Source organism: Lemur catta, chromosome 1, assembly GCF_020740605.2.
Source record: "Lemur catta isolate mLemCat1 chromosome 1, mLemCat1.pri, whole genome shotgun sequence".
In the NCBI taxonomy this organism is placed as follows: Eukaryota; Metazoa; Chordata; class Mammalia; order Primates; family Lemuridae; genus Lemur; species Lemur catta.
In genome coordinates this window covers 117,689,679-117,701,122 of record NC_059128.1, presented here as the reverse complement: position 1 = coordinate 117,701,122, position 11,444 = coordinate 117,689,679, and positions in this window count along the sequence as shown.

Genomic DNA, 11,444 nt, shown 5'->3' with positions numbered 1-11,444 from the left:
GTGTGTGTCTGTGTGTGTCCGTGTGTTGTAGGTGTGTGTGTCTGTGTGTCTGTGTTTCCGTGTGTTGCAGGTGTGTGTGACTGTGTGTGTCCATGTGTTGCAGGTGTGTGTTGTGTCTGTGTGTCTCCGTGTGTTGCAGGTGTGTGTGTCTGTGTGTCTGTGTGTGTCCGTGTGTTGCAGGTGTGTGTTGTGTGTCTGTGTGTGTCCGTGTGTTGCAGGTGTGTGTGTCTGTGTGTGTCCGTGTGTTGCAGGTGTGTGTGTGTCTGTGTGTGTCTGTGTGTTGCAGCTGTGTGTGTCTTTGTGTCTGTGTGTGTCCGTGTGTTGCAGGTGTGTGTGTCTGTGTGTGTCCATGTGTTGCAGGTGTGTGTGTCTGTGTGTCTGTGTGTGTCCGTGTGTTGCAGGTGTGTGTGTCTGTGTGTGTCCATGTGTTGTAGGTGTGTGTGTCTGTGTGTCTGTGTGTGTCCGTGTGTTGTAGGTGTATGTCTGTGTCTGTGTGTGTCCGTGTGTTGCAGGTGTGTGTGTTGTGTGTCTGTGTATGTCCGTGTTGCAGGTGTGCGTGGTGTCTGTGTGTGTCTGATTGCTCACTGTTCCCATGTGTGTGCAGGCACGTATGTGGCATTAGAGGGACTGAGTCCCCTGGCGGGATGTGCACGCTGCCCAGAGGGTGTGGGGACTCCCCTGGCCCTGCCGGCCTCAGCCTTTTAGCTCTCGGGTCGCGCCCCGAATCGCACCTTTCCCTCCACTGCCCACCCCCTGCGGCCTGGGGCCCCAGCCTCCCTCCTGCCAGGCTCGCCCCTCTCCCACCAGAGGCAGCCGTGAAACCTTCAACCCTCTGTGGCTCCCCAGCACCCTCCTCATGCACACCCGCCCTCCCCCTTCTCCAGGGGCTCAGGGCTCCCCTTCTGCTGTAGCCTCCGTCTCCCTCCTGTGCCTCCCGCTGCATCCTCCCATCCTAGGCCTCAGCCTCAGCCTCGGCAGTGAGTTCTTTGGGCCACTGAGGGTCGCCCTGTCCCCCATTCAACCCCTGCATGCCACGTGGTGACTGTTGAGGTCATCTGTCCCCCCACCTCACGGGGCTGGGGTTTCGTCTGTCTGGTTCAGCTGTGTCCCTGTACACAGCAGGTGCTCGATACCCCAATGAATGAATGAATGAGTGGGGGCTCAGGGGAGGGCTGGAGAGGTCAGGAGACCCCAGACTAGGCAGGGACTGAATGCTGGGAAGGTGTCCACATGCTTTAAAGCCGGTACCGCATGTCTTAGAAGTGTCACTGGGATGTGAGCTGGACAGGGGCAGGTGCCTAAGAAAGGAAGCTGGGGACCCTTGAGGACTTTAGGCAGGTGGCAGGGGCGGGAGGTGAGATGTAGGAGGTAGAAAGGGCAGGAGCTTCATGGAGTGGGTGTGGGGCAGGGTGAGCCTTGATTTCCTGATGGTTTTGTGGAAATAGCTGGGCCAGTGTTCACAGAGGTAGGAAAGGCCGCCCCCCAGGGGCTAGAAGGAGGAGCAGAAACAGGCTGTGGAGGGAGACACCCAGTTCTGTCAGGGACCCACTAGACAGAATCAGGAGTCATTTCCTGGGAATCGGGAGACACCTGGAAAACGAACCGAGAAAGATCACCCAGTCAAGGGGGTGGAGACAGAGCAGGCACAGAGGTGGGAGGAAGACACAGGGGGTCACGGTGGCCCAGAAGCCAAGGGAAGAGGCGGTGGCTCAAGAAGGGGGCGTGGTCAACCCCCCACTGGATTCGCTGTCAGGGAACCTGGTGGTGGTCACAATGTCTGGATTGCAAAGGGGCTGGAACGACCCCACCAGTGGGGCTAAAAATAAAAACTCTGATAACACTAAGTGTTGGTGATGATGGGGAGGAACTGGAACTCTCACCAGCTGCTGTGGGAGGTAAAATGGCACAACCACCACGAAAACTGTTTGGTGGCATCTGCTGACATTGAACATAGGTCTCTCCTCCCCTATAATCCAGACACTGCATCCCTGGGTTGTTCAACTTGTCCCAAGACCTGGGCAGGGACGCTCAGGGTGGCTTTGTTCCTAATAGCTCTGGACACAACCCAAACGCCCACCAATAGAACTGGGGAAACAAATTGCGTGGCAGTCGCACGACAGGATAGTATACAGCAAAGAAGGACAGAGGACCCCTGCACACGGTCACATGGGTGAAGCAGAAAGGCATGTGGTGAACAAAAGAAGCCAGATGCAAAACAGGGTGCACCATGTGATTCTGCTCATACGAATGAAGTTCAAGGGCGGGAGACATTAACCAACGGTGTTAGCCTCTGAGAGGTGGCAGGAGGGAGGTGGAGGGGGTTTGTTTGTTGATCTAAGCATACACCAAAGTAAAAACACTTCAAGCTACACACTTAAGATCTAAATATTTGACACATTTTGCTGTGAGTTTTCCTCTCTCTCTCTCTCTCTCTCTCTCTCTGAGACAGGGTCTTGTTCTGTAACAGGCTGGAGTGCAGTGGCATCACCATAGCTCACAGCAACCTCAAACTCCTGGGCTCAAGTGATCCTCCTGCCTCAGTCTCCCAAGTAGCTGGGACTACAGGTAAGCACCACCATGCCCGGCTAATTTTTCTATTTTTGGTAGACATGGGGTCTGGCTATGTTGCCCAGGCTGGTCTTGAACTCCTAGCCTCAAGCAATCCTCCCACCTTAGCCTCCCAAGTAGCTGGGACTACAGGTGCATGCTATGATACCCAGCCATACATGTTGTGTTTGAACATAAAGGGGAACATGTATGGTCATTAAAACAAAAACAATTTGGGCAACACTTTAAACACAAAGTATCAGTAGCATTAAAAATGTGTGGGTGATGCGGTGTGTGGACGCTGCTCTGAGGCTGGGCGCGCTGCGGTTTCTGAGGGGAGGGGGCTGTGGCCAGTCAGGGTGGAGCTGGGGCTGACAGGAGTGGCAGGTTGGTGCAGAGGAAAGTGCTCATTGAAAAGAACTTGCCAGAAATTTCCAGGCACTGTATTTGCAGTTTAGCCAAGAGCCGTGGCCTTGAGGTTTATATTAATAAAGAATCAGAGAAATTCCTCAGAAAGTTAACACAGAATTACCATATGCTACAGCAGTTCCATTCCTGGGTATATACCTGAAAGCACTGAGGACAGATGTCCAAGCAGACACTTGCGCACGAATGTTCATAGCATGGAATGTTCGTAGTGCAACCCACGGCAACTGAAAGGCGGACAGCCCCATCCACCCACAGATGAATGAATGGATCAACAAAATGTGATCCAAACACACAGTGGCGTATTATTTCTCCAGAAAAAGGAATGAAGCTCTGACACCTGCTACCACGTGGATGAAACTCGAGGACATGATGCTGAGAGAGGCCAGACACAAAAGGCCACACAGTGTGTGACTCCATTGATCCGAAATGTCCAGAGCAGACAAATTCACAGAGACAGAAATCAGATTAGTGGCTGCCAGGGGCTGGGGGAGGGGAGTGGGGAGTGACTGCCGATGGGGACGGGGTTTCCTTCTGGGGTGATGAAAATGTTCTGGAATTGCATAGAGGTTGCACAATAGTGTGTATGTCCTAAATGCCACAGAATTGTGCCCTTTAAAATGCTTAACTGCATGTTATGTGAATTTCACCTCAATTAAAAAAAAAAAAACACATTGGTGATACCAGGTCTTTGCATCGTTGAAAAGAATCTCAGCGCTTAGAGATGCCAACTGAGCAGGTCTTACATGGTAGACAAGTGAACTTGATCTTCTTCTAGAGACTCTTTCTTCTAACAAAATGGCACGCAGAGGCCCTGTGTGGACGTAGGAAAAGGCCCAGAGAGGGTGAGGAGTCTGCTCAAGGTCACACAGACAGAGGAGCTGGGTGTGTTGGTCACAGCTTTGGACAGGGGCCTCCTCTACCCACTCCAGGGCCAGGCCCCTGGGCGTTTCCTTTGCGGGGGGGCTGGTCTGAGTCTGGAGCTCCCGGTGAGCCCGGGCAGGCACAGATGCAGTTCTCCATCTGTTTAGGGAGCTGGAACCAAGTGAGTGAGGGGCACTTGCCTGCGGTCCCGACACTGGGTCCTCGAGCCCCACTATGGAGGGCAGCTGGAGGGGAAGCAGCAGTGGGTGGGGAGACCTCTGGGGTCCTGGTGCACTGAGGCCTGCTCTGGCCTGTCTCCAGGGCTCAGTTTCCCTGTGTGTACAGTGAGGACTGCTAAACTCAGGCAGATCCTGGCTGTCCCCGAATTGGTCCTCGTAGGCAGGCCAGGATGGCCAGTGGGGCTTATGGCACCACCCTGGGATCAGGGCCCCCAGCAGCCCTGCCCAAGAGGTGAAGGGAAGGTGTTTGGAACCTGTGACTTTTATGAGCTCGAGTATCCACATCTGTCCCTCAGGCTGCAAGGAGAACCCCCTAAGAGGGGTAGCAGTGGTCTGGGGACCCCTGTGCTCAGGGAGGGCCAGAGCCGCCTCCTCCGCCGGCCTCCCCCACCCACCTCTCTCCCTGTCCTGGCTGCGCTGCGTCCCCACGTGGCGATTTCTGACCCATGAGCGCCCCCTGGTGTCCACATCTGAGAAGGCCGTCACCGTACTGTCTGAGCTTGCCTGCTGGGACCCCCAAGCATGGCACTTCCTGATGCTTATTGGTAAGTGGGGCTCGCTTGGTATGGGCAAGTGGCTCCTTCTGTCCTTTCACCCACATCTGTTAGGAATGTCCGCTGTATCTTAATCATTCCTTTTTTTGCATTTCTTGATATGGTTCAGTTTGGTGATGGGTTGGGTTATACCCATTGAGTTGCTGCTGTTGAATCTGTCTTCTGCAGAATAAACCCTGCTTGGTCATGGCATGTTACAGGACTGCCCCGCTGGAGGCGCCATTCTGGGTGCTAATGGTTTGTTTAAGAGGTGTTGCTTTGTTATTCGTAAGGTTGTCTATGGTTTCCTTTTATCCCTACCATCTTTAACTGACTTTGGTATTAAAATGCAGACTGCCTCAAAGAATGAATTGGGGGAGCTTTCCATGTTTTTGATTGCCTGGAATTGTTAAATAACATTGGAGGCATCTGATTTTTTTTTTTAAGAGACAGGGTCTCCCTATGTCGTCTGGGCTGTAGTGCAGTGGCTATTCACAGGTGCGATCGTAGCTTGCTGCAGCCTCGAACTCCTGGGCTCAAGGGATCCTCCTGCCTCAGCCTCCCGAGGAGCTGGGCCTACAGGCACACGCCACCACATCCTACCTCTCTGATTTCAGTACATTAAATTTGGGGGGGATACAGTGTCCTACTGTAAAGCACAAAAAACATAAATGTACTATTTAACAAAATTGTGAGTCAAACACTTGAATCACCACCACGCAGTGGAGAAATGAGTTTGACCAGCACCCGAAGCCCACCATTGCCTCTTCCTAGTGACCCACCCCCCAGGTGGCCCCATTCTGACTTAATCTTCATCTGGCTCTTTAAAGTTTGACCCTTACCGTGTTAGCATCTCTAAAGATTATAGCTGAGTTTAAGCCTTTGATTCATTTCAAATAAATCATACTGTGTGTGTTATGTTTGTCTATATCACTGTCAATTAAGCAGCTCTTGATGCCTGGTCAGACCAGTCTTATCCTTCTTCAAGATGCTTAATTATTCTGGCTCTTTGAGCTTCCATATATATTTTATTTTATTTATTTTATTTTATTTTATTTTATTTTATTTTATTTTATTTTATTTTATTTTATAGACAGGATCTCGCTCTGTCACCCAGGCAGAGTGCAGTGGCATCATCACAGCTCACTGCAGCCTCGAATTCCTGGGCTCAAGTGATCCTCCTGCCTCAGCCTCCCAAGTAGCTGGGACTACAGGCATGCACCTGGCAAAATTTTGTACTTTTTGTAGAAATGGGCTCTCGCTCTTACTCAGGTTGGTCTCAAACTCCTGGCCTCAATTGATCCTTCTGCCTTGGCCTCCCAAAATGCTGGGATTACAGGCGTGAGCCACCTCACCCGGCCTTACAACACACATTTATTAATTTAGGGTTCAGAGTCCGAAATGGGTCTCACTGGGCTCAAATCAAGCTGTTGGCAGGGCTGTGCTCCTTCTGGAGGCTTTAAGGGAGAATTTGTCTTCTTACCTTTTCCAGCTTCTAGAAGCTTCTAGAGGCTGCCTGCATCCTTAGCTCATGGCCCCTTCCTCCACCTTCAAAGCCAGCAGCCTCTGGCTGAGTGTTTCACACACTGCCATCTTCCACTTTTAAGGACCAGTGGGGTTACTTTGCGTCCACCCGGGTTATTAAGGATAATCTCCCTGTCCAGGTCAGCCTTGACCTGGCGTGGTGGCTCACGCCTGTAAACCCAGCACTTTGAGAGGCTGAGGCAGGAGGATTGCTTGAGGCCAGGAGTTCAAGGCTGTGGTGAGCTGTGATGACACCACTGCACTCCAGCCCAGGCAACAGAGTGAGACCTTGTCTTTCAAAAAAAAGTCACCTTTAATTTTAATTCCATTTGCTACCTTAATTTCCTTTGCCTAACAAATTCACAGGTTCTGGATATTAGAATGCGGGCATCTTTGTCGGGGGGTGGGGGGCAACATTCCGTCTTCCGCAAGGAGTATTGGTATCTTCAACACTGAGACTTGGCTTCTGTTGAACACGTTGTATCTCTCTCTCCCCTTAGTTTTTCCCAGTGACTGTAAAGATCCCACAGAGGCATTGTGTTTGATTTTTGTTGTTGTTGTTGTTATTTGATTTAATCCAAAGTACTTCAGTATTTGGACGCTATTGTAAGTAGTTGTAGTTTGCTTAAGGGTTGTTTATTTTTGTAAATCATGAATGATTTCATTTTTATCAAATACTTCACCTACACCCACTGAAATGATCATATATGTTTTCCTCCCTTAATCTTTTTAATGTAGTAGATTAGATTGATTTTCCAATCTTAAATCAACTTTGCACTCCCAAGATTTAATCCCATTTAGTCACAATGTTTTATCCTTTTTATATATTTCCAGCTTTTCTTTTTCCTGGGTTTTGTTTAGGATTTTCACATTGATGGTCACAAGAGAGATTGGTCTGTAATTTACCTGTCATAGCATTTCACGTATAACCTGGTCTCATAAAATACGTTAGATAATGTTTCCTATTTTTCTATTCCATTCTCTGGGAGAGTTTGTAAAATTTGTTGTTTTTTTTTTTCCTTTGGAATGTTTGGTAGAAGTTTCCTGGTAAAGCCATCCACGCTTGAAATTTTGACTGTTTCTTTTTAGTGGTTTTAGGACTATTCAGATTTTTAATTTCTTTTTCAGTCAGTTTTTCCTGGGATTTATCCAGGTTACCTAAAATGTTCACATTTGCAGCATGAAGTGATTCATATCCTTTCACCTGGGTCCCCAACTCTGCAGTCCCCAACCCTGGGCCTCGGACTGGTACTGGTCCATGGCCTGTTAAGAACCGGGCCACACAGCAGGAGGTGAGCAGTGGGTGAGGGAACGAAGCTTCATCTGTATTTACAGCCGCTCCCCATCACTCGCATCACCGCCTGAGCTCCGCCTCCTGTCTGTTCAGCAGGAGCATTAGTTGCAGGGAAACAAGCTCAGGGCTTCCACTGATTCTGCATTATGGTGAGTTGTATAATTATATCATTATATATTGCAATGTAATAATAATAGAAATAAAGTGCACAATACATGGAATGAGCTTGAACCCTCTCCCTCGGTCCATGGAAAAACTGTTTTCTATGAAACTGGTTCCTAGTGCCAAAGAGATTGGGGACCACTGCCTAGCTGTATGGTGTCATCCTCTAGGTCATGAAACTCTGGGGCAGTGCACACACACTGGTGGGCAGAGAGGGCTGAGCACCCTCAGGAAGTGATTGCCCACACAACCCTCAGCATCCGCCCTGTTCTAATCATTTTAATGACTTTAAATCTCTAGTCATGTCTTTCCCCCCTCAATTCCACAAATAGCTATTTGTAACTTGTTTTCATCTTGATCAATTTTCCCAGCTGGTTTTGCCATTTCATTCATCTTTTACAATAAACAACCTATCTGTGCAGAATGTATTCAGGGAAGAAAGAAAAGAAAAAGAAAAAGAAAAAGAAAAACCTATGGTTTTGTTGATTCTCTTTACTGAATGTTTTTCATTTCCTTCCTATCTGTTCCCTATTATGGCCCTCTTTCTGTGGTCTTAGGTTTATTTTGTTGTTCTTTTTTAAACTTTTTGAGATGGATGCTTAGCTCTTTATTTTCAGCCTTTATATATATGTATATGTGTATATATTTAATATATACTCATATATATTTCTCATATATGTACTTTATATATGAAAGTCTAGATGCTCCTCAACTTAGGATGGGATTACATACTGTTAAACCCATCATAAGTTAAAAATATCATGTCAAAAATGCATTTAATATACCTAACCTACCAAATATCATAGCTCAGCCTGTCCTACCTTAAACATGTTCAGAACACTTACATCAGCCTAGAGTTGGGCAAAATCATCTAACACAAAGCCTATATCTTATAATGAAGTATTGACTATCTCATGTAATTTATTGAATACTGAAAACAATGATTGTATGGGTATTCAAAGTACAGTTTCTACTGAATGTATATTATAGTTCCACCATTATAAAGTCAAAAAATCATTAAGTTGAGCCATCATAAGTCAGGGACCATCTGTATATATATTTCAAAGTATAAAGTGTATAAAATTTATATATAAAGTGTATATATTTCATATATACCTTCTATATTATACTTTAATTTTTAAATGTATGTACTTAGGGCTATAAATTTCCCTCTAAATGCTACTTTAGCTGCATTGTACAAGTTTTAAAAGGCAGTATTTTCATTATCTCTCGTTCAAAATACTTTATAATTTTCCTAGAATTTCTTCTTTGAGCAATGGGATTATTTAAAACTGACTTCTGGCTGGGCGTGGTGGCTCACGCCTGTAATCCTAGCCCTCTGGGAGGCCGAGGCGGGTGGATGGCTCGAGGTCAGGAGTTTGAGACCAGCCTGAGCGAGACCCCGTCTCTACTAAAAATAGAAATAAATTATCTGGACAACTAAAATATATATAGAAAAAATTAGCTGGGCATGGTGGCTCATGCCTGTAGTCCCAGCTACTTGGGAGGCTGAGGCAGTAGGACCGCTTAAGCCCAGGAGTTTGAGGTTGCTGTGAGCTAGGCTGATGCCACGGCACTCACTCTAGCCTGGGCAACAAAGTGAGACTCTGTCTCAAAAAAAAAAAAACCAAAACAAACAAACAAATAAACAAAAAACTGATTTCCAAACAAATGGTGATTTTGCTATAGTTTTTACATTGATTGATAACTAGATAACATTTAGAGATAACACAAGAGATCATTTTTGACAGGCCGTGGTGGCTCATGCTTGTAATCCTAGCATTTTGGGAGGCTGAGGCAGGAGGATCACTTGAGGCCAGGAGTTCAAAACCAGCCTAGGCAACATAGTGAGACTCTTGTCTCTACAAAAAATTAGCCAGGCATGGTGGCACACACCTGTAGTCCTAGCTACTCAGGAGGCTGAGGCAGGGGGATCACGTGAGCCCAGGAGTTAGAGAGTACAGTGATCATGCCACTGCACTTCAGCCTGGGTGACAAGAGTGAGACTCTGTCTCTCTCTAAAAAAAAAAAAAAAAAAAAAAGTAAAAATCTTTTTAAAAGAGACCATTTCCTTCAGTTTTTCTTTATAACCCAACGTGTGCTCAAAAAGAAAATGTATTCTGCAGTTATAAAATACAATATTCTCTCTATATGGATCCACTAGATCAATTTTATAGTTTTATTGTTCAAATATTCTACATCTTTACTTATTGTTTTTGTCTACTTGTTCTGTGAGAGAGATGAGTTTAAATCTGTCACATGATTGAGAATTTAACTATTTCTCTTGGTAGTTGTGTCAATTTTTGCTTTATGTATTTTTGAGGCCATGTTATTAGGGTCACATAAATTTTAAAAATTATCTTCTTAATGAAGTGAATGTTTTATCATTGTGTCCCTTTTTATCTCTAGCAATAATTTTGGCTTAAGGTATATGTTGTCCAATGTTAATCTAACCATTCCAGCTTTCTTTTGGTCATGATTTCTATGGTATATTTCCCCCATCCTCTTAATCTTTCTGCTTATTTATTTATTTAGACAGAGTCTTGCTTTGTTGCCCACGCTAGAGTGCAGTGACATCATCATAGCTCACTGCAGCCTCAAACTCCTAAGCTCAAGCGATCCTCCTGCCTCAGCCTCCCAGGTAGCTGGGACTACAGGCATGTGCCACTACACCTGGCTAAGTTTTCTATTTTTTGTAGAGACGGGGTCTAGCTCTTGCTCAGGCTGGTCTGGAACTCCTAGCCTCAAGCAATTATCCTGCTGCGGCTTCTCAGAGTGCTAGGATTACAGGTGTGAGCCACTGCATGGAGCCCATTTTTATATTTTTGATGTGTCACTTATAAATAGCATAGCATTGGAATTTTTAAAATCTAGTTTGACAAACTGACTTTTAGCTGGAGTATTTAGTCCATTTACATTTAATGTAATAACTGATATTACATTTAAATCTAGATTTAAGGCTATAATCTTACTTTGTTTTCTATTTTTGCCCTTTCTATGTTCCCTTTTATCTCCTCTCTGGTCTCCTTTTAGATTGTTTGCGGCTTTTTAAAGAAGTCATTGTTTTCCTCTGAATGTTCGGAAGTTATGATTCTACTTTTATTATTTTAATAGCTCCCTTAGAGATTAAAATGCATATTATCAAAATGTAGATTTAATCAATGTTATCTACTCTCCTGCCATACAATCATGGACTCAGAACACTAACTCCATTCATTTAGTTCCTTCCTGTAGACTTCTTTTCTGGTGTATATTTTAATTCTATCACTTAAAAAAAAAAACCCTCCAGAAAACATTATTTATGCAACCTATAATTGTCAAGATTTTCCCACATATTTACTCTTTCTTTGCTTTTTATTTCTTCTTCCATCTTGACCTTCCATCTGGGATCACTTTCCATTTTCCCAAATTCAGTACTTTGTTTAGAATTTTCTTTAGTGTTGTGTGCTGTTGGCAAACTCTTTTGTTTGTTGAAAAAATGTTTTTATTTCAACCTCATTATTGAAATAATTTTGTTGGGCATATAATTTGAGTTGGTGGTTTTCTTTCAGCATGTTGAAAATGTCACTTGACTGTTTTCTGGCTTCCTTTGAAAAGACATCTGTCTGTCTAGTTGTCATATGTCTGAAAGTCATGTGGGTCTGTCTCTGGCTGCTTTAAAGATTTTTTGCCTGTTTTTTTTTCTTTGTAAATGTCTTACTGAAGTTTAGTAACATACATACAGAAGATTGAGCAAATCATCAGTGCTTGATGGATTTCCAAGTGAGCACACCCATGTGACCTGCACCCAGATCAAAAAACAACATGCTCTAATATTTTCTAATTTTCATTATGTTTTCTTCTTTGACACATGGT